The sequence below is a fragment of the Saimiri boliviensis genome, chromosome 5 (genome assembly GCF_048565385.1).
Source record: "Saimiri boliviensis isolate mSaiBol1 chromosome 5, mSaiBol1.pri, whole genome shotgun sequence".
Lineage (NCBI taxonomy): Eukaryota > Metazoa > Chordata > Mammalia > Primates > Cebidae > Saimiri > Saimiri boliviensis.
In genome coordinates this window covers 51,184,877-51,208,614 of record NC_133453.1, presented here as the reverse complement: position 1 = coordinate 51,208,614, position 23,738 = coordinate 51,184,877, and the positions used below count along the sequence as shown (strand labels likewise).

Here is a 23,738-nt window from a genome sequence, read left to right as displayed (position 1 = left end):
AAAGGGCAGGAGCAGAGAAGGAGGTCTGAAAAAAATCCTCCTGAAAGGCACTTTGGTTCTTGACCAAGTACAAGTCTATTTCATCACTTCCAAATGTGGGAAGAGATCAGAGTAAAAAATCCTCTGAGCCATGCTGGGCCATCACGAATTGCAAGGCAGAAGAACACCAAAGGCTAAACACAGAGAAAGAAAATTGATAGAGGTCACCCAAACTTGCATAGGGTAGAGCTACGGCAGCAACATACCAAAGGATGGAGACAGAGCAGGATAACTGAAAGCAATTCCCCTGAGGTGCACAGGGCTTTTACCAAAAGCCAAGCTGCAAAACCCAGAGAGCTGAAATAAGATAGCTATCTCCTGAGACATGGAAAGTTAGGGGCAGAGCTGAAGAGCAAAGAAAATTCTTCAGTATCTCAAAATCCCATCCCTTCCCATGTGTTTGTGGGAGGGTCCCAGTGGCAGGGAAATTGCTTGAACCTGGGAGGCAGAGGTTGCAATGAACCAATATCATGTCACTTGCACTCCAGCCTGTTGACAAAGCAAAACTCTGTCAAAAACAATAAAAAATAATAAAATAAAAAACTACCAAACTGAAGTAAAAAGAGAAAAAGAATTTCAAAAACCTGAACCAAGCAAACCAAGACATATGAGACAATACCAGACATCATAAAATATGTGTACTTTGAAGTCTCAGAAAGAGAAAATGGGAAAAAAATATTTAAGGATAACAATTGAGACTATTCCAAAATATGTAAAAGATACCTACCAACTTAGAGATCAAACCCAATGCAAAATAAGCACAAAGAGGACCACATCTAGGCACATCATAGCAAAACTGCTGAAAACCAAAGAAATAGAAAAAATTATTTTTAAGAGAGGATTTTTTTAAATAACACATTATTTTCAGGGAAACAAAAATTAAAATGATCACTTAATTCTCATCAGAAGCAGTGGAGGCCAGAGATAACAGAATGACATCTATAAAAGTTATGGTAGAGAACACTGCAGCATAAAATTCTATCACCAATGAGAAATATGATTGAAAATAATTATACTTTAAGATTTTAAAAGGCTGAGAAAATTAATTCAAGAAACTTTCACTATAAGAAATGCCATGGGAGGTTCATCAGGCTGAAAGGAAATGATACCAGATGTAAGCCCAAATCCATGAAAAGGAATGAAGAGCACCAGAAAAGGTAGGTATTACATAAACAAGAGAGACTATTTTTGTTATTTTTATTTTTATATATAAGAACTTTAAGTTTATTTAAAAGACTATTGATTATTTAAAGCATAAATAATAATGATGTGAAATATATAATATGTAGTAAAAACTAACTACAATACAAAAGAAGAGTGTTACAAAATTCATACTGTAAAGTTTTTACATTGTTCATGAAACTGAATTTTCTATTTTGAAGTAGATCATAAATTAATAATGCACATTGCAACCAGTAGACTAACCACTAAAACATAACAATTCAAATAAGCATAGATAAAATAAAGCAGAAATAAATTTAATACTAAAAAAATTTGAATAACCCAAGAAAATACAGGAAAAAATTTCAAGAAAAAGAAAACATGATAATCCTAAAACCAACTATATGAATAATTATATTAAAGAACACTGGACTCAGAAATCAGATCGTTACTGAAAAAAGCAACACTAAACTATATGCTACTTATAAGAAATGCACTTAAATATAAAGATACATATTAAAAAGAAAATGGTGGAAAATACATTGATATGGTTTGCGTGTCCCCACCAAATCTCATCTTGAATTCCCATGTGTTGTGAGAAGGACCAAGTGCGAGGTAATTGAATCACAGGAGCAGGTCTTTCTTGTGCTGTTCTCATAATACTAAACAAGTCTCATAAGATCTGATGATTTTTATAAAGAGGTGTGTCCCTGCACAAGCTCTCTCTCTTTGCCTGCTGCCATCCATGTAGGACGTGACTTGCTCCTCCTTGCTTTCTGCAATGATGGTGAGGCCTCCCCAGCCACATGGAACTGTAAGTCCATTAAACACTTTTTCCTGTATAAATTACCCAGTCTCAGGTGTGTCTTTATCAGTAGTATGAAAACAAATTAGTATAGTAAATTGGTATCAGGAGAGTGGAGTGCTGCTGAAAAGATACCCAAAAATGTGCAAGCGACTTAGGGACTGTGTAATAGGCGGAGGTTGGAACAGTTTGGGGGACTCAGAAGAAGACGGGAAAATGTGGGAAAATTTGAAACTCCCTAGAGACATATTAAATTGCTTTGCCCAAAATGCTAGTAATGATATGAACAGTGAAATCCAGACTGAGGTTGTCTCAGATGGGGATAAGAAATTTATTGGGAGCATGAAAACATACTCATACATATATATATATATATACTAATTTTAAAAATGGTGAAAATAAGAAAGTTGGTGAGATCATATAAATATATACCGAGACAAAGTAGACTTTGTGACTAGAGATAAACAGAAAAATGATAAAATGCAGATTTATCAAGAAGATACAGAAATACTAATAGTGTATATTATAATAATGAAGACACCAAAGTATAGAATTCAAAGATTGAGATCTAACAGAAGAAATAGAAATTACAAATTAGTTGAGGATTATAACATTCTCTTGACTTTGATTCATAATAGAAGCAGTTAAAAACAGATGATTAAGGGTATAGCTAATGTGAGTCTTATCAACCAACTTGACCTACTTAGCATTAATAGAGCACTAAAACCAACCACTCCAGGACGCACATTCTTTTCAGGAATATATGGAACATTAGCCATGAAAGACCATACATTGGGCCATAGATCAATTCTCCATATATTTCAAAGAACTGAAACCATACAGTTGTGTTTTGAAGACAACATTATTAAATCTATAAGTAATTGAAAAATCCCCAGATATTTGGAAATTAAGTAACACTTGTCAAAAACTCATGGATCAAAAGAGAAATCACAAAGAAAACTGAAATTATTTTAAGTGAAATAATAATAAAAATACAACACATCAGTGTTTTACATAAAGCACATGGGAATATTTATAGTAATTAAATGAGATCATTAGGGGAAAAAAGTTTAAATTGAACAATCTAATCTTACTCTTTCAGAATTTGAAAAAGGAAGAGTAAATTAGAGCCAAAGAAAAGGTGAAAGTTAAAAGATAGAAGTAGGAATCAATGAAACAGAAAACACTAACAACAGAGAAATCAACAAAGTCAAAAGGCCATCTTTTTAAAAGATTAATGAAATTGCTAAACTTCTAGCAGGACTGATGAAGAGGAGAAACAGAGTAAGTACAAATTACTAATCTAACAGATGAAAGAGGGACATCATCTCAAAGCTTGTAGATATTAAAAGAATTAAAAGTATTATAAACAATTTTATTCCAGTGAAGTTGACATCTGAAATAGTATGAACAAATTCCTTGAAAAATATACCTTAAAACTCATACAATAAAAGAAACAGAAAATCTCAGTAATTATATGTTATCAGTTGAATTGTGTATCCCCAAAATTCTATATTGAAGTCCTAACCCCCAGTACCTCAGAATGTAATTTTATTTGGAGATAGAGTCTTTAGAGGTAATTAAATTAATATAATGTCATTAAGTTGAGCACTAACCTAATATGACTCATGTTCTTATAAGAGACTTATTCACAACTTTATAAGAAGATAAAATCACAGACATATACAAAGGAAATACATGTAAAAACACAGAGTAGACAGCAATCTGTAAGTCGAGAAGAGAGGCCTCAGAAGAAACCAATCCTGCTGACACACTGATCAGACTTCTAGACCTCAGAATTATGATAGGTCTAGAAGTTTAATTTGTTTAAGCCACCTAGTCTGTGGGACTTTGTTATGGCTTTCCTAGAAACTAATATATCATACTACTGATAATGAAAGAAAGACTGTAAAAACAAAAAAGATATAATATAGTCATCTCAATATATTTAAGTGATATAATTATAGAATGTATCTCAACATAAAAATTAAGATACAATACAGGAATCTCAATAGATTTTTTTAAAAAACATTTAACAGTATGAAACATCCAGTCATAATTTAAAGTTTTTAGCAAATTAAGAATAAATAGGAATTGTTTAAATAAAATAAAAAGGCATTTATTTTTAAAAAACTATCACCCTATATAATAGTAAAACACTGAAGGCTGTCATCCTAAAATTGAGAACAAGGTAGGGTGTCTTCCCTCATCACTTCATGATACTAAGCCCTAGCTAGTACAAAAAATCAAGAAAAAGAAAAATAGCCAAAATATTGTAAAGAAAGTAAAACCATCATTATTTGCAGATAAATTCTAGGGAATTTCCAGAAATCAACCAAACAGAAAAGGTGAATTAGCAAGGTCTCAGAGTACATAATCAGTGTCCAAAAATTAATTCCTTTTAAATACTGCCAACAATTAGAAACTGTGATTTAAATATACTACCGTTTACAATGGCATTTTAAAAATTACATGCTGAAAACTAAATCTAACCAAAGTTCAAGATCTTCACTAAAAAATATAAATCACTGCTTAAAGTAATTAAATGTGAAGATATACTATTTCATAAAATTGGAAGACTAAAATTTGTAAGCTCTCCTTTCTCCCCAAATTCATAGATAGGTTTAATGCCGTCTCAGTTAAATGTAAGCAGTGTAAGCAGGCGTTTTTGGAGTAAATAATTGGTTTCTAAAATTTGTATTGAATGACAAAAAGTATGAGAAAAGCCAATGCAATGCTGAAAGAGAATAAAACATGTTTAAGGGCTTGCAGTATCTGGTTTCAAGGCTTACTATAAAGCTATAACTATCACGTGATGTTGACATAAAAATATACATACCTACCAATAGAGCAGAATAAAAATTTCAGACATAGACAATGTACAGATGGTCAACAGGTTTTTAAAAAAGGTGTCAAGACAATTTAATAGGGGAAATTATAACCTATTCAAAAAACCATGTCTCTCCATATGAAAAAGAAAAAAACCTTGGCATTTGCTTCATATTATCTGTAAAAAAAAAATTAACTAATTACTGATCGTTGATCTAACTGTAAAAGCTAGAATCATAAAGCTTCTAGAAGAAAAAAGTAAGAGAACATCTTCATGACCTTGGGGTAGTCAAATAGTTGCTGAACAAAACTTAAAACAAGCCATTAAAGAAAAAAAAATTAACACTTTATATTAGTTTCATCATAATAATGAAAAAATCATTTGTCATCAGGGAAATGCAAATCACAAACCACAATCAATAGAATTTTTTTAAGCAGACAAGTATTGGCAAAGATATTGAGAAATTGGAACTCTCATACATTGCTGATGGGAATGTAAAATGGTGCAGCTGGAAAACAGGCAGTTCTTCAAAAAAATGAGAAATAGAGCTGTCATATGGCCCAGCAATTCCATTCTTAGAAATATACTTGAGAGAATGGAAAACTTATGTTTGCCCAAACCTGAACATTAATATTTATAACAGTATTAGCTGTATTAGACAAAAACAGAAACAACCCAAATGCCTATCATTTGATGAAAGAATTTTAAATGTAGTACATCCATACAGTGAAATATTATGCAGCCATAAATCATGCTAAATGAAATAAGCCACCCACAAAAGGCCACAGATTGTATTATTCCATTTACATGAGCTATCCAGAATAGGCAATTCCACATGAACGTTTTCTAAGTAAATTAGCAGCTGCAAGGGTCTGGGGGAAGAGGAAAATGAGGAGTGAATATTAATAGATATGGGGTATATCTGAGATATGAACATGTTTAGAATTACATAGTGGTGATAATTGCACAATTTTGTGAATATACTAAAAAACAATGAATTGTTCACCTTAAAGGGTGAATTTGATGGCATGTGAATTACATTTCAATTTTTCTGAAACAGACATCATTAAGAAAATGAATAGACAAGATACAGACTGGGAGAATATGTTAAGAACATTTATCTGACAAAGATCTTGTACAATATAGAAAGAATTCCTAAAAATAAACAATACAAAAACAAAAATCAATTAAAAATCGGTAGAAGACTTGAAGAGATACCTCATAAAGGAAGACATGGAAAGGCCAATAAACACACAAAAAGTTCCTCAACATTGTTCTTAAGCAGAGAAATGATAATAAAGACAAAATGTGATAAAATTTTAATCTCACTAGAGTAGTTGAAATCAAAAAGACAAATAATACCAAATAATGGCAAAAATGTGGAACAAATGGAACTGTCATACATTGCTGTTGAGATTGTCAAATGGTACAACCACTGTGGAATATCAGCAATTTAATATTAAAGTTCTGTGATGCAGCAATCCCACTGCTAGGAGTTTACTCATGGGATATTAAAAACATTATGTCCATAAAATGGCTTTTACAAGAGTTATCTTAGTGCCCTTATTTACAATAACCCAAACTGGAAATAATACAAATGTTCATCATCAAGAGAAAGGAAAATGGTGGTATATTCATATAACAGGATTTTTTATTGAATTACAATTTTTAAAAATGAAAAACTGATCCATGCAAAAATATGGATGAATCTTACACATATTTTGACTCAAGAAGCCAAACCCAAAAGAACACCTACTGTATGAGTCAATGTATATGAAGGCAAACACATGCAAAACTAATCCATGTTGTCTCTGGTGTTTGGAGGAGGGTATTGGAGAAGCAACTAGGAAGGAATATGGGAGCATTCTGTGTGATGGAACTGTTATATATTGGTTTGAGTGGTGACTGTACAGGTTTGTAGAAGAGTCAAAATCTTTGGAATTTAAGACCTTTCACATTTTAAGTACACCACTCTTTTAAACATTAAATAAAAATAGAAAAAATGTAAAAACCTAAACAATAAATCAATTCAGAAGTTATTCAGACTCCATTAAATATCAAAGGGTTTAGATTCAGGCTGAGTTTATGGTCAAAGAATTAGGAACTATTCTTTTCTGGCCTACTTTTTTATTCATTCTTTAAATTAATACCATGTTTGTAATATATGCCTTTGTGTACATACTTTGCTCAATACAAACACTAATATTTAAACTAGATTAAACAACCCAGTGCACACACACACATACACATTTAGAAATATCCCTTTCTGGCTGCATTATGAAGTGTTTTTTGACATCACTTTTTAATTGAATTTTTAAAACTGTTTTCAATTACCAGTACTATAAACTTTTAGAACTGTGGGATTAATCCAAACTACTTCCTTCAAAGACAAGTGTATTAATCATACTCATGGAGGAAGCATAGATTAGAATCATGATTTTTATCTATTTTAAGAGAATAAAAGAACAGAAAGGGTTACAATCCTGTCATTTTATGCAACTCTTCTGCTCTAATATATCAAAAACTTGATGATCCAAGATCATGAACAACAGCTGAAAAGAAATCAAAGTAAACAATGTACCTTGCAGCCAACAGATCCTGCCAATATGAGATTACAACTCTCCATCCTAACAAAAAAAAAAAATGGTTTTGGAAAGTTCCCTGCAACATTTTATGACTCACAGATATTCCCAGAGGTTCCTGTTTCCATTCTGCAGTAGACAATGTTTGAAGGAAGACGTACAGTTCTAGTCAACTGTTGTTCTTAGGCAATTTGGCTGAAAGATCTGTTTTAAAAACATTTGTTGGAAAGATGATATGTTTGGGTGTTTTAATTTTTTAAACAAAATTGCAGATTTTAAATTTGTTTAACTCTTAATTCAACTTTGACTAAAAGAATGGCCTAAGAAGAATTACTGTTACATAATATATATTACAAACTTAGCAGCTTGCCCATTTGAAAATTCCCAAACCAGGGGGTACATATTCTTGGCACATTGCCTCATGCATATCCTTCCAAACTGCCTCCAGATCCCTGGCTCTGTATTCAATAGGTCTGGCTCTGATCTTGGCCACCCAGTTCAATATCCCACCTTGGCTTCTACTTTGACCAATACTGCCAAGTCACCTCCCATCCCACCAGACTTGATTCTTGGCTAATCTCCACTTTTGTCTAACCCCAGCTCTCTCATTTCCTTCTAAGCACTAAATACCATTCGTGAGCTACATTTCTCCCCTCCTCAACCAGCTCCACTCCACTGCACTCCACCTACAGGTTAGTAGTCTTCATTCTCCAAGGCCCCTTCTTCCTTCCTAGCCAGTTCCCCCATTCGTCAGGTTCTTTTCTTTCCAAGCCTCCAAATAAGCCACCTGGAGCTTAACAATTGCCATCATTTACATAAGGTCATGTGTGGCTTTTTCTGACAATAACTATAAAGATACAGATATGAGAGAAGGTATAATATGTCAACAGTATTCCAATAGAAGCCTTTTTTTCAGTTAATTGGCATGTTAAAAAAAGGAAGACTGATCTCTCCTGACTCCTTAAGTGACTCATTGCTGCTGCTGCTGCTGCTCTACCACCCAATCTTACATTTCTCATTGACTCCTGCTTATTTCCCTAAACATGCTATCTTAAAAAAACATTTTCTTCCCCAGGTTCCATATCCGTACCTCCCTTGATTCTGTTGTGAATCTCTGCACAGATGTGGCAAACTGGATCTAGCCTAGACACATGTTTAGTGTGACTTACACAGCATTTTAGATTTTTTTTTCAGCTGAGCACAGTGGCTCACATGAGACCAGGGCAGGTAGAACACCTGAGGCCAGGAATTTGAGACCAGCCTGGCCAACATGGCAAAACCCCATTTCTACAAAAATACAAAAAAATGAGCTGGGTATAGAGGCATATGCCTCTAATCCCAGCTACTTGGGAGGCTGAGGCATGACAGTTGCTTGAATCCAGGAAGCAGAGGTTACAGTGAGCTGAGATTACATCACTGCACTCCAGCCTGTACAACAGAGTAAGACTCTGTCTCAAAAAAAAAAAAATGTTTTTTCAATTTGTTGACAGTTCAAAAATTAGACAACTGAGACTAAAAACAGAGATTTCCAGTTTCACTTGATGCTCAGATCATGTGACACTGGATTTATATTTGTGTATAGCAGCATCTGTTATCAAAACACCAGGGGTTCAGGCTAGGTCCTGCTGCTTACCACACAGAAAGCCAATCACTGAGATAAGTATTGCCAGGGAAGAAACCTTTATTTAGATGCTGCAGCTAAGGAGATGAAAGACCAGTCTCAAATTCACCTCCTTGACCAACTAAAATTAGGGGTTTTTACAGCAGGAGAGTAATGTAACTATGTGGGGGAAAATAGAAATTAGACAGGGGTAAGGAAAAAGAGTTGGTCAACGGGAAGCAGATGGTCAGTTAGGCAATCATGACTGGTGTGGGGCTTACATCTCATTGTCCAGATGCAGTGATTTTCTAAGTTTCAGTTCCTTGATACTATTTGGGAGGTCTGTTGGATGATTTCCTGAGAAAGGAACTCAGATAAGACAAATATAAGTTTCTCAAGTTTTAAGACTGAGAGGGTCAATTTCCATCTTTATGCAAAGGAAACCATAAACATCAGTTCTATGGGACGATAGGGCCAGTTTTAGCACCTTCTTTCTATTTATCAGTTTCCCAATCACGGTGAATCTGGTCATCAGTCTTTCTGACAGCTTCATGCTGAGAAGGGATATTATGGGATAAGGCTAAAAGTCAACCCACTTCTGGGGTTACAGAGACCCTCAGAGGGTAAGGGGCAAGACCTATTCCCAGGTAAGACTGGTCTCTTGACAATCTATACCTTTTCCCAGGTAAGACTGGTCTCTTGACAATCTATTTCCCTATGGCCACAAGTGGCTCCATTCAGTCAGTGGGGGTGCTGAGGACATTTTGTCCCATACCAATGCTAGAGTAGTGTGCTATATGCCCCAGGTTCACCCAGTTTCTCAGTGGAACCTCTATGGCCAAAGGAATTAGAGTCAAGACATACAGCAAATTAAATGTTGTAGTCCAGATGGGATTGGAGGTAGACAGATACTCATAATCTTTAAAACCCTTTAAGCAACATAAGACTTAAAAACTAAAAGCCAAAAAGTAAGATTACACTATTGTTTACAACTCAAAGGAATCTCCTTTGTCATTAAGAAGCCACATTCTGGCCTGGGAGGCCCAGCTTCCTAAGCTTCCAAACTGAGTTGTCTCTTCAACCTTGGCCTAGAATGGTGAGCTCTTTTAAAGGTCTATGTAAGGGCACATAAGCGCTTTACAAAATAAAATATATAACTAATTTTAGTCCTCAAAATCCCTCAAAATCTCACATATCCACCTCTTCCACAATAGTCCCTGGGCCTAGAGGGATTGAATAGTTTTCATTTCTGGCCCTGTGTCTCATAAAAGCAGCTCATTTTGATTGTCACCTCTCCTGAGTTTCTGAAGATGAAGCTTTGGCTGATGTCAATATTCAAGATTTAGCAGGTATCAGTGTCATTTGCAGATACAGGAGTCGAAACCTTGTTAATTAACAGCATAAGGATCAATTAATAGGATATTTTCCAAAGATGTTAAAGGGCTCTAAACATTTGATCAAAACAGAATTACAGGTCACTATAAAATAATAATTATTCATTTAACAAAAGTTAAATAAAAAAGACTTTTAAAACAATATAAAAATAAAGTTACAATAAACTAGCACTCTACCTATTATATGCAGAGAGACTACCTTGGTATAAAATAAGTTTCTATCTACAATATAAACGATCAAGTATAGCATATGAATTTATGATAAGAACAGATGCTAAAGCTTAATGAAATGTTTACAGACATATAAAAGAACATCTAGAAATTTGTGGTTCAGTTTACTAACACTGCAGAAAGTCCTATCATTCTAACATGACTCTCATGATAGAGTCCTATCATTCTAACATGACTCTAACATTCTATCATGATAACATGTAGAGTATCATGTAGAATAACTAACATGTCACAAATTAAAACACTGTCATTTGGTGTCTAGTAGCTGCTGCCTGCAGCACTTCAAACCATTGTATTAAGTGGTTAGGTGACTCCATGCATATGTCTAATTGCTAGCATTCTAGTGATGCAACTGTGACCAAAAGCATCAAAAATGTGATAAGTCCTGTGCCAAACTTATCAATGTGCAACAATTAACTTTTTTTCCATCATTAAAAAAATAGTAAATGCAAATATCAGTTTTGGAAATTCAGTATGAAGATAATCTCCATGTACTTAAATACTATGTAACAAAACAGGGACAAAGTAAGAACAAACACACAATAATTTGTTTTCAGCTATTTAAAATAGTATCATCACACACTTCTAGGACTGGTTTCTCAGTGCAGTATGAACAACTAACTAGGTAAATTTCACCACTAGAATCTTCAAACCAGCGCAACACTTGTACTTATTTTCAAGTACACACATAAGCTTGGGATTCAAAAATCACTAAAAAGTCTCATATTTTTAATTACTACTTAATCCAAGTGAATGTCACTTGATTTTAATAATACTACTAAACACAACTAAAATTATTTGAGAGAAATACATTAATATGATTTCCTTAAAAAAAAAAGGCCAATCTTTCCTGAACATTAAAACTTTGTATTCATAGCACAGTCTTTCCTTACTATCTAAAGGAAAAGATCTGAAACTAACTCAAATTATTGATTGAACTGAATTACCTGAAATCAGCACAATTTAAACAATTTTATTCTCATCTACTTTCTTAAATAACAAAATAACGTACTATTTCTGTTTTGAATTTATAAAAATAAGTCAAGTCTTAATTTCGGCCAGGAAACTTAAACTCCTAAAGCTCTCTAGATCATTATAGGTAAGCAAAACCAATTCAATTTTAAATGGCTATTGTGCTCTATCATTATTTTTTATAGACTTTACAAAGGTAGCTTAGGAATTTTAGATAAATAGAACAAATGAACTCTCACAAATGCATAGGAAACAAAATGACTACTCATAGAACCAAATGCAAGCCTTCTGTTTGAATTTTTTTTTTTTTTTATTCAGAGTCTCGTGGTGTTGCCAGGAGCCGGGCTGGAGTACAGTGTCACAGTCCTGGCTCACTGCAACCTCCACCTCCTGGGTTCAAGCAATTCTCCTGCCTCAGCTTCCCAAGCAGCTGGGACTAGAGGCACGTGCCACCACGCCCAGCTAATTTTTATATTTTTTAGTAGAGATGTAGTTTCACCATGTTGGCCAGGATGGTCTCAATCTCTTGACCTCATGATCTGCCCGCCTTGGCCTCCCAAAGTGCTAGGATTACAGGCATAAGTCACCAAGCCCAGCCAGAAATTTTTTTAAAAATAGTTTTATACATATAATTTATATATTTATTATATATATAAGTTATATATTAATTTGCTATTTGTTCTTCTTTGGTTTACATATATATGTACAGATATGCTTATATATTTTTATGCTTCTATTTATTTACATATGCATATAATACATATGTATATATACATATATGTAAAACCCAAAGTAATACAAATAGCAAATAAATAAAAAATGAAAGCAAAAACAAATAAACAAAAAAGCAACCCCCAATTTTTCTCCTATTCAGTTTACCTTAGACACTACAGTGTTACCCAGAGCCAAAACACATACATACATACACACACAAACACACACACACACACACACACAATATATTGTTTTTGATATATAAATTAATGTCTTTAAGTCTACCAATACCAATATACATTTTGTATATTTAAGAAATTTACTCGAGACACTTGGTAAGTAAGTACTTCAATGCTAGTACCACCAATGCAGAATAGCAAACACAGTATGAAATCAAGCAACACAAGCATTTGTGTGAAATTTGACTCCCTGCTAAATCTAGTTTCATGCTTACCTATATTAAAAAAAAGAGATTTGCCAGACTGCCAATGTATTTCCTCATAATATTTCTTATCTTTATCAAGACTAAGAGCTTTAACTATAAGCAATGTTAATTAGTCAAATTTCTCCAATTTCCTATCAGGTTTTACTTTTTATCCTTCTATTTTCTATGTGCATGAAGATAGACATACACAGAAACAGGAGAAAAACTTCATATGACTTATACAATGTATGACATACTTAAATTTTCTGTTTGGTCTTAAATTTTCTCTTGTTTTAAAAAAAAGAAGTCATTTTATTTTAGGACAAAAATTTGCCACAGTCCATAATTTGATTCAACCTTTAGATAAATTCTGAATTAGACAAATTATTCTTTTTTTTTCAATAGGAACAAAAATTCTCTGGCACATTTTATATACAGAATTATATATTAACTACAATTCTTATTCTTAGTAACCTTATGTTTTAGTGCAAACTACTAGGAAGTGAGGAATCCTGAACTATCAGATGTTAGTATTTTATATTTGAGAACCTTCTATAATTTTTAAGAACATGTTTCTCCTGTAGATCTGTTTTAGTTCTCTGTAAATTCTGGATATCAGCCCCTTGTCAGACGGGTAGACTGCAAAAATTTTTTCCCATTCTCTTGGTTACCGATTCACTCTACTGACTGTTTCTTTTGCCCTGCAGAAGCTGTGGAGTTTGATTAGGTCCCATTTGTCTATTTTGGCTTTTGTTGCCATTGCTTTTGGCATTTTGGTCATGAAGTCCTTGCCTACCCCTATGTCCTGAATGGTTTTGCCTAGATTTTCTTCTAGGGTTTTTATGGTGTTAGAACTAAAACAGATCTACAAGAAAAAAACAAACAAGCCCATTCAAAAATGGGCGAAGGATATGAACAGACACTTTACAAAAGAAGACATACAGGAGGCCAACAAACATATGAAAAAATGCTCATCATCACTGGTCATTAGAGAAATGCAAGTCAAAACCACATTGAGATACCGTCTCAAACCAGTTAGAATGGCAATCATTAAAAAATCTGGAGACAACAGATGCTGGAGAGGATGTGGAGAAATAGGAACACTTTCACACTGTTGGTGGGAGTGTAAATTAATTCAACCATTGTGGAAGACAGTGTGGCAATTCCTCAATGACCTAAAAATAGAAATCCCATTTGACCCAGCAATCCCATTACTGGGTATAGATCCAAAGGATTACAAATCATTCTACTATAAGGACACATGCACACGAATGTTCATTGCAGCACTGTTTACAATAGCAAAGACCTGGAACCAACCCAAATGCCCATCGATGATAGACTGGATAGGGAAAATGTGGTACATATACACCATGGAATATTACGCAGCCATCAAAAATGATGAGTTCGCATCCTTTGTAGGGACATGGATGAACCTGGAAACCATCATTCTCAGCAAACTGACACAAGAGCAGAAAATCAAACACCGCATGTTCTCACTCATAGGCGGGTGTTGAACAATGAGAACACATGGACACAGGGAGGGGAGCACTACACACTGGGGTCCATTGGGGGGAAATGAGGGAGGGACGGGGGGGTGGGGAGGTGGGAAGAGATAGCATGGGGAGAAATGACAGATACAGATGAGGGGAAGAAAGGCAGCAAACCACACTGCCATGTGTGTACCTATGCAACAATCTTGCATGTTCTTCACATGTACCCCAAAACCTAAAATGCAATTAAAAAAAAAAAGAAAGAAAGAAAAATAGTATGGTGGCATAATAGAAATTTAAAAAAAAAATGTTTCTCCATGTAACAATGACCAGACATCTAAAATAATTTGGATGACTCATCATCAAAAATAATTAAGATTTTTAATTATACAAAAAGTTCACCTATAAGCATTTATCCCATTTACTTGTAGTCAATTCTTTTATTTTTTTAACAGTTTATCTAAATTACTTCTGAAAACTGAAATATTAGACAAAGCTAGTGGTTAGTTCCTTGTTAACCATTTTATAACCTGAGAATATCAGGTGTTCACCTAAGTAAGAATCCTAAATCCATGGGTATTTTTGCCAACAACTCAGAAGACTCACGTGTTTTTGTTAAACTAACAACATTAAATGTGTCCAAAACATCACACAAAGATTATTTGTGTTTTAGCTGGGTTTATGGCTTTATAATCTTCTGTGCCAAACCCTGACACCTCAAAATATCTGGCAGATGCAAATATAAAACCCAGACAAAAATGTAGACTGACAAATCCAAAAACATTCTCATTCCTATATTAATAATTTTCAAGCCAGCTTGTTTATTAAAGAATTACTTAAGTAATGTGAACTTGAAAATTGCCTGGACTGACTGACTTAATTTATGAGCACTCGTTATTTATGTCAATTTAGTAGATACAACATATAACATAATAAATGTACATACACATAAATACATCAAAATGTGTATATACACACATAAACAAAGATCCAATAGCTTTTACCTCTGAACTCTAGCCATGAGATAGCAATACAAACTCAGTTTTATGAACATGTTCACATGGCTAAATTTTGCCCCAACAGGTACTCCAATGAGGATGTGAACCAAAATTTTGGGTGAAACAGTTTCCATGGCAGTTTGATTTTTAAAGGCCAAACCTCCCCAGACTCCAAAAAAACTCTTGCGGACCAAACAGTATCACAGAAGAACCCCATGTACTAACCAGACCTGACCCTGCTTAGAGTAGCAGCATAAAAATCTGGATACACAGAACTCCATCCCCCTTTCCTGTTCACAAGCAATGAGACTCATGGAGATGCCAAACTGCCCCAGACACCAAAGAATACTGGGAACTATATTGACATGCACACACAAACAAACAATCACTAAAACACAATACAACTGCTGCAGCAATAAACAAATCCCAAGAGTGTCCAAACTGAAATAGTTGGGATGCTTTCTCTCTCCATCGGTTGGGCTTGTTCGACCTGAAAATGGAAATTCCTTTGGAATTCCCCACACTGTGAAGAGCACATCCCTCTGTCTGGCACCCACAAAATACACTAACCCATCCAGATGCAGATGTCAACTATCAAAGGCTACTCTTCCTAGGCAATCAGGAATGCAGTTGGGGCTGGCAGCAGGGAGACTACAGAAAGAGAGACCAAGACCCACTTCCAGCCAAAAATGGGCAGATAGCTGCTTAGGAGGGCTTCTGGAACCCTTCTGGCCTGCAGCAGCTAAGCTACAATCAATGTGTGCCTGGTCAGGGAATCAAAATATGTTACTGAAACACCAGAGGTTCAGTCTAGGTCCTGCTGCTCACCACACAAAAAAACAATTACTAAGATGAGTATTGCCAGGGAAAAAGGCTTTATGCACGTGCTCCAAAAGGAATTAGGGAGGGGTAAGAAAGAGGAGTTGGTCAATAGGTAGTAGGTGGTCAGTAAGGCAATCATGACAAGTGAGGGCCTTTGATTCAGTTCCTCAATACTATTTGAGAGGCCTGATTATTGGTCTCACAATTTTTGATGTATAAGATAAGACAAATGTAGCTCCACAAAAGACAAATATAGCTCCACAAATTTTAAGACTGAGAGGGTGAATTTCTATGTTTATTCAAAAGAAAACACAAACATCAGTTCTATGGAACAACTGGGCCGTTTTCACCTTGGCATGAGTCAAACAAGATATATGTGGATGCAGTGGCTTTCCAGCAGGCAGGTATACATAAAGTTCTGGAGCTCATGGAAGTTGTCTACGCTGAAAATAGGGATTTAGACATCTTCAGAACATAAATAGTGGCAGAAGGCCGAATGGTAGGCTAAAATAGGATCATGTGGGGGAGAAAATATAACAAGTAGGGCAGAAGACCAGGAGCAGAGCTCTGAAGATCACTGATATTTAAGATTCTACCTAAGAGATGTGAGGAACAGTAGGAGGAGGAAAAGAAGGATAACTTATTAGAGAAGTATCTCAGGAAAAAAGGGAGAATTTTCAGGAAGGAAGGACCAATCAAACAGTATTAATTGCCACAGAAAGTGGGTCAAGCCAAAATCATAAAAATATTTATTGGGGTTGGCAATATGGAAGTCAGTGGTGAACTCAATGGTTGTTTCAATAGAGAAGAGGCAAGAACCAGATTGTAGGGGCTGAATAGAGAAGACTCAAAAAAATAAGATAAGTTAGTGTAGCCCAATTTATGCAAGCAGTGCCATAAAAGGAAGGAGAGAATGGTGACAGGTGTATGACAATCAAGATGACACTAATACATTGACCTAAGTCATTATACTACATTACGTTACTGCACACTAATAAGTGTTAGTTGACAGAGTATAAATAAATAAATATTAATTGTAAAGAGGTAATTGACTTTAACAGAAAGGTAACAATTTCTCCAACACTCCTTTTTAACTTAAGTTCCTCAGCATGGTACATTAACATAATGATGATTAGTTTTTAAAACCCTGGATTAGTTATTTCACTTATGCTCATTTCTTGCAAAATGCTATCAAATCCTTGCAATGGAAACATCTAAAATCATGAGCAACTACAGGCAGCTTGAGGCAAAGTAAAGAAAAATGGATTTGGTTCCACCCCATGTTTCCAGCCACTCACATGTATGATGTTGAGCAAGTCTCTTCATCTCTCTAGCTCTTAGTTTCCTCTCTGTGTAATGGAGTATGGACTAAACAAAAATAGGAAATAGATAGCAAGTCATTTCAGTAATTGTAAAACCTAACTGGAACCCCAGGATAAGATCTTTTTGCAAAGAAAAATTACTATTAATGTTAACACCAATTGTTGCTTTGGTTACATTTGGAGCTATATATACATTTCACAAGATAGATTCCGTATCGAGCAATCAAAATCATCACATATATGACATAATAAAATCCAAAATCAAAAAAGCATTTTTAAAATATAAATCAGAAACACAATATAATTTGTTATTTGCTTTTTACTATTTTTAACATGACATGTAATTTCAAATATATATGACTAAGTGCAAATATATTAGACAAGTTAGGAAAACAGAAACCAAATTGTTTTCAACCGAGGATTTAAGGGAAGAAACTGGTTTCACACGTGTCAGAGGGATGAATAAGTTAAAAAGTCACATAGAGGTAACTCAGGAAGTAGCTACAGTGCCTGAGGTTAGGAGAACAAATGGGAAAATGAGGATAACGGGAGGAGGAGCCGCCAGACCCAGCAATCTAAGGAAGAGGCTCTGGCTGGCTGCTGCTGGTTCTCTGGGGGAAATGATGAGCTGTTTCTGAAGTGCCAACAGGAGCTGGAGGCTAAAGCCACTTCCACAGTGGAGGCCACTACCTAACACTTAGGAGAACTGCCATTTTAGAATCGAAGCCAACAAGAATAAAACAAATATTAAACAGGAAGGAAGTCTGGTCTCCTCTTCCAATCCCCACTCCTCAATAACTTCAAGTCTCTGTCTAATAATTTCAAAAAGCTGCCGATGAAATCGGAAGTATGAAATTTGCAAAGTCACAGCCCTAGCATTACAAACTAGTGTCAAAAAAGGAGGACATGCTGCTGAGAGACAATAGGCGTATTACTTGCGCAACTCTGCTTTTTAAGAAAAGTAAAAGTCAATTGCATTGTAGTTAACAGCACAAAAATTAATGTTTAAAAAAGTATAGTATCCTGGAAAATGTGAGAAGTATAGGGATCCCTACATGAGCAAGTAAGTACACATAAGCAGAAAAGAGAAAGTTGTCCCATAATTAGGAACAGAAAGCAGAAAGAGGGAGGTAAGAAAGAAAATATGGGCTTCATGGAAAAGATTTATATTAAAAAAGGAAAATGATACTAATGTGAAAATAATCATTATAATATTAAAAGTTCTTTATAATTAAATTAAGCTTCAGGTGTGAGAAATGAACTGTTACATTGGTGCTACAGGCCATCATGAAATGTCTAAAATCTAGGATTACTAAGCTTCTATGCTCATGAACAACTGTTTTGTCAACAAGTGCCCCAGAGTTAAGATAGACCAACAGTGACATCTGCTGCCATGGACTTATGTTTAAAAGGGCCAGTCTCAACATTTTCAAGTTAAGATTCCTGCCAAACCACTGGGCTTCTGCTGTGATGAGTCAGCACTTCTGGAACTCCTGTTTGTCATCTGTGCTATTAGAAGATTTTCTAAGGAGAACACAGAACATGGGAAAATGAGAGAATGTTTGAAAATGTAACTAAAACAAACAAAAACAGTAGGGTCATAGGAATAAGTCATGATACAGAAACTTCACATGGTCTTTTCACATCCTGTTTTTCCTTTAACTAAGTAAGTCCAAATTAATCTTGTAGTTGTTAGCAAGCATAAGCATGTCTTCATTAAAAAGAAGGATTAATTTAACTGTTGCCAGCTTCAGTGGATTCCAACCCCAAATTTACAGCATAATATTTAGACCAGAAAAAAAAAATAAAAGTCCAACGATCAAAGGAGTGTATGTAGGAAATTTTTAGAGCCACCCTTGCTTAGGAAACCACTTCCTAGCTATCCTAGTGTTAACCTTGATTATACCTCCTTCAACATCTGCTGACTCTCTGGTTCTTCCTTTTTCTTTTCTGAAAGGCAATAGAACATAAGGTTTGAATCAAAAATATGTTTTTGATTTTAAAAAAAAATATCACCAGTGTAAAGTGGTCACTGTGGCTCATTTATATGAACCCACAAATATTAGCTCAAGAAAATCATGAGTTAATTTATTTGCTCTAGAAAAAATTGTAAATTACATGAATCTCTACCCCAGTTATAAAAGAAGATCAACAAAAAACACAGATGTTTCAGCTGATGGAGAACTGAATTAAGAGTTCTGGCTTCTAGTACAAGGTTCTGACCAAGCCTCAATGTGTCATCTTGAGGAAATGATATAACTTCACTGAGCCTTAGTTTTCTCTTCTGTGAAATGAAAGGATGAGGCTACATGATGGATAAAAAATGGGATACAACTCATTTTCCTTCTTGGGTTAACTGGCAATAGTCACTACTCTGTAACTTAATTACAGAAATTAACTCATAAACTGCACCCAGACTTTATGGAAAAGAGCACTAATAGTAGGGTCTGCTGTGGACTACAGAAATGTGAGTGGCTGCATGCACACCACATATATACCAATTCACAAGTAAAACAATCTCTTACCCTTTCTTGTACCTGTAGATTCTGTCATCAGCCATCATATTTAGTGCCTACTGTATTAGCTATGCAAGATGCTCAAAGGACATCATTTCTAATCTTCACAACATTTTAAAGACAAGAAAACCAAGCCTCAGAAAATTATGTAATTTTTTCAAAGCTATATGACATAGCTGGACCAATCACTAACATAATCTCCGGATGGTCCATTATAAATAAAAACTTCTCGTATTATCACATCCCCTAGCTCTCTCAAAACACAAAAGCTATATTATAACATCATTGTGTGCTGTCAGATGATACCTATATATCTACCTAAAGAAAGGATGAAAGTTTGGACATAAAATTTGGCTGGCCTACATAAATATAAAGGGCAAAGGAGGAATCTCAGGGAAAACATGTCTAAGAAGATGTTTTTTTCCAACAAACAAACTTAAGACACGACGAAAATTGAAAGTGACAAAGGAAGGAACAATAACTAAAAGTCATGTTTAACTTTAAAGCAAATAGAATTCTACACAAATAAAATTAAAGGGATACCAAATCCAAGTTGAAAAGAACCATAAAAACAAGATACTGTGTGTTGCCTCAATCTGGAAACAATTGCTGACTTAATTGGTCAGCTATGCTGACAGTAATGTGGGATGTAGCAGACACACGTGAATGTACACTATTTGATGGTGATAGTTTATAAGTAATTCAGACAATGGATTCCTAGTGAAAAATATTTTTTGAAGTTTCTTTAATTTGATACATTACATTATTGTGCATGTACATTATTATAATATTCCAGTACAGTAGAAAGCAAACACATATTAACTTTTTATTAGAACAAACTAACTTTTCTCATCAAGCAATAGAATCCTCAGGAGTCTTTAAAAGTAGCATCACAAAATTGGTCTATATTGACTGGTCACAAAATTACATACTGATGCTTTTAAAGTAAATACTCAGAAATTTACAATTGCCTTAGGAAAATTACTCAGCAATATAGATTCGTAAAAAAGCTCTAAGAAAACCAGATGCAAGAATAAACTCATAACAGAAAAAAATGATTGTTAGTGGCCAGATTGGATTTCATATCAAAGCACCTTGTTGTGTTCCTATAATTAGCAGACTAATTTATTCATATTATAAATATTTATTCTTCACTTATCATGTACTCGGTACTGAAGTAGTCACGAAGAATACATTCATAAAATAAAATTGTCCTAACTTTGAGGAGTAGATATCTAATTAAAGACAAGCCTATAAATAAATTAAAATACAAAGTGACAAGTAAATCAACTGGATTGTTTGAAGTACATATGTATTACATGAAAGGGAAGTAATTAATTTTCTCTCATATAATCAGGAAAGGATCAGAAAGACACAGAAGTACAGGAACAAAGTGAAGGTCAATCTGTTTCTTAAGACACTATTAATTAATATGTTGTTTACATAATACTAAAATAGTCAAAACTGTAAAAATTTAAGTCATAGACTTTTAGACAGGCCCCCCTCATATATAAGAAAGCTCTAAAAACAGTACAGTCAATAATCACATGAAAAATAAAATTTATACAATTATAATTACATAAAGCAAATGTTGCACTATTTTTCATCCCCACTATTCCAAGCCAATATCATTCCAGGGTGTGAAGGCCCGACATGCTATCATACACTAAGAAAATCAACACAAGAAAGTCCTGCAGAGTGTTATTCCACATGGCTTTGTGACTAATTCTGTTTGTGGAATGAACTGAGCTATGGTCATGGGTCACTTTCAGCCAGCCAAGAGAATGTTTCCAGAGTATAATTGTTCTGGGCATCAAGGTACTTTACAGCATGTTCCCAGTGCCTTTTCATACTTTGTGGCCAGGAGACTGCTGAGAAAATATTATTCACCACAATTAGACTGGACTAGTCAACCTCCTGGTTATTACATCTCCATGTCAACACAAGCCATGTCTGCGACCGAATTTACCAGATGTTTCTAATTTTTCTACCTTCTGAACTACAAGTTGAATTTTTTTTTCTGGCTTTGAAATATTTTAAACAAAGGACTTTCTGTGATGTCTCAGAAAAACTCACAAAATGTAAACCCTGGCTAGTATCAGAATAAGAGTCCTGGCTCTCGGGCACTGCCACTCGATGGGGTTTCTTGCTTCTCACTGCCTATGACATTTTCTCAATAGGGTTTTTACCTATAGGAGTCTCATTCACTCTCTAGAGATCTCCATATGACTAACATGTAGAAAAGCTTCACTAAATTCTGGATTCTGGAGCTAACAACCTCTGTTGCTGTATTACCTGAAACAAATGCTATTTCAAATTAAGGTCTTAATATCTATAAACATCATCAATTCCGGGCAGCCCCCTGGCACCAAGCAGCCTGAAAGTGCCCCAGTCCAGAAGCTAAACATCATCAATTCATATACCCTTTCAAACCAACCACTGCATTTCTAGAACATTATCCAAAGATTTTACACATATTCACAATGAAGTTTTTGCTAGATACTCATTACTACTTTGTCAAGACCTGGAACTTAGAAACAACCTGAGTCTTTATTAGTAGGGAATCAGTAGTATACTCTATTCTATGCCCACATACAGAATAATATTCAGACCTTATAATGATTAGACAGTTCTCTAAATATGTAATAACATAAAAAAAATCTCTATAATAATTATTAAGTAAAAAATAAGGTGAGGAACTAGGTTGATATTTGTGTGTGTATATATGTGTATACATACACAGACAATAAATACATATATACTGTAAACTTTGTGTCATTTTGAATTTTAATTTGTTGTTATGTGGAAGCAAAGTTTATTCAAAAATAAATTTTGGAGAAATAAAGTAAAATAAAAATAAACAAAAAGTGAGACTTTGAGGAAACTACGCACAATAAATTAACGAAAAGCAGGCAGGAGAGAAGGAAGAAAAAAAGACACAGAATCTTAGATTCTAAAACCACGGATGGATCTGTCTCTTATTTCCTATAGCAAAATTTCCAACTGTGTCACAGATGGGCCCATCCTAATTCTGATAATTTGCAACCCTCCAGGAGGGCCATGTGACACTTGACCACACACTCTCCTCTCCCATGAAATGCCTTGCCCTGATTCCTGACCTGGTCCTCTGTCATTCCTCTCAATCCTCAGGCATTTCCTCATCCTCCGTCTCCCTGAGTTCTTCCTTCAAGGCTTTGGCTGTGGGCCTTTCCCAGAGCTCAGAGATTTCAGCCTCAGTATCTTCAAATATTCATTTAGAAGCATATTTCACCCACATTTTATTTGTAGATGATTCCCAAAACTAAACCTCCAATATTTGTATATATTCTGTCACCTTCCTTGTCTTCCCTTTCCTTTTTCATTCTCATTGTTTTCTAACATTTACACATTCTGATTGGTGACAGAGAGCTTCCACCAGTTGCTATATTAAACCCAGAACTTATCTTTCCCAGTCTCTCCTGCTTTCATATTTTATATGTATATATGAATGGTCTTCATTCAATACTAAATGTCAAATTCCTCAAACTTAGGAAGATTTTTACAGTTATCTTACTATCCACCTCCTCCTCCATCTTCACCCAGTCAAGAATAGTGTTCTAGACTAGATTCTTACTCAACATAGTCATATCGAATATTATATTTTTATGAATAAATAATTCCCCCTCATGACCACCAGATCTCGTACACAATTTGATGTGTATGATAACACATAGCAATTTTCCTTGTGATTGACTGATTTCCAGTCCAAGCTCTTCTACGATAGATTTGAAACAGTCCACATCATAATTATTTGCTTACATTTTCTCCTTCCTTTTGAGGCTAGAGCCTATGTGCTATT

The 23,738-nt window shown here is 34.8% G+C and overlaps 1 long non-coding RNA gene across 5 annotated transcripts in view; it reads right to left on the bottom strand.

Moving 5' to 3' along the window:
- LOC141584570 (uncharacterized) overlaps positions 1 to 23,738 on the bottom strand; it is a 207,973-nt gene that overhangs the window by 109,629 nt on the left and 74,606 nt on the right. For 4 of the 5 annotated variants that reach the window (XR_012517683.1, XR_012517680.1, XR_012517682.1 and 1 more), the window contains one exon: positions 17,361 to 17,430. The exons of the other annotated variant lie outside the window; for it this stretch is intronic. This is a non-coding gene — a long non-coding RNA (uncharacterized LOC141584570). The remainder of the gene's footprint in view (positions 1 to 17,360; positions 17,431 to 23,738) is intronic. 5 annotated transcript variants of the gene reach the window in all.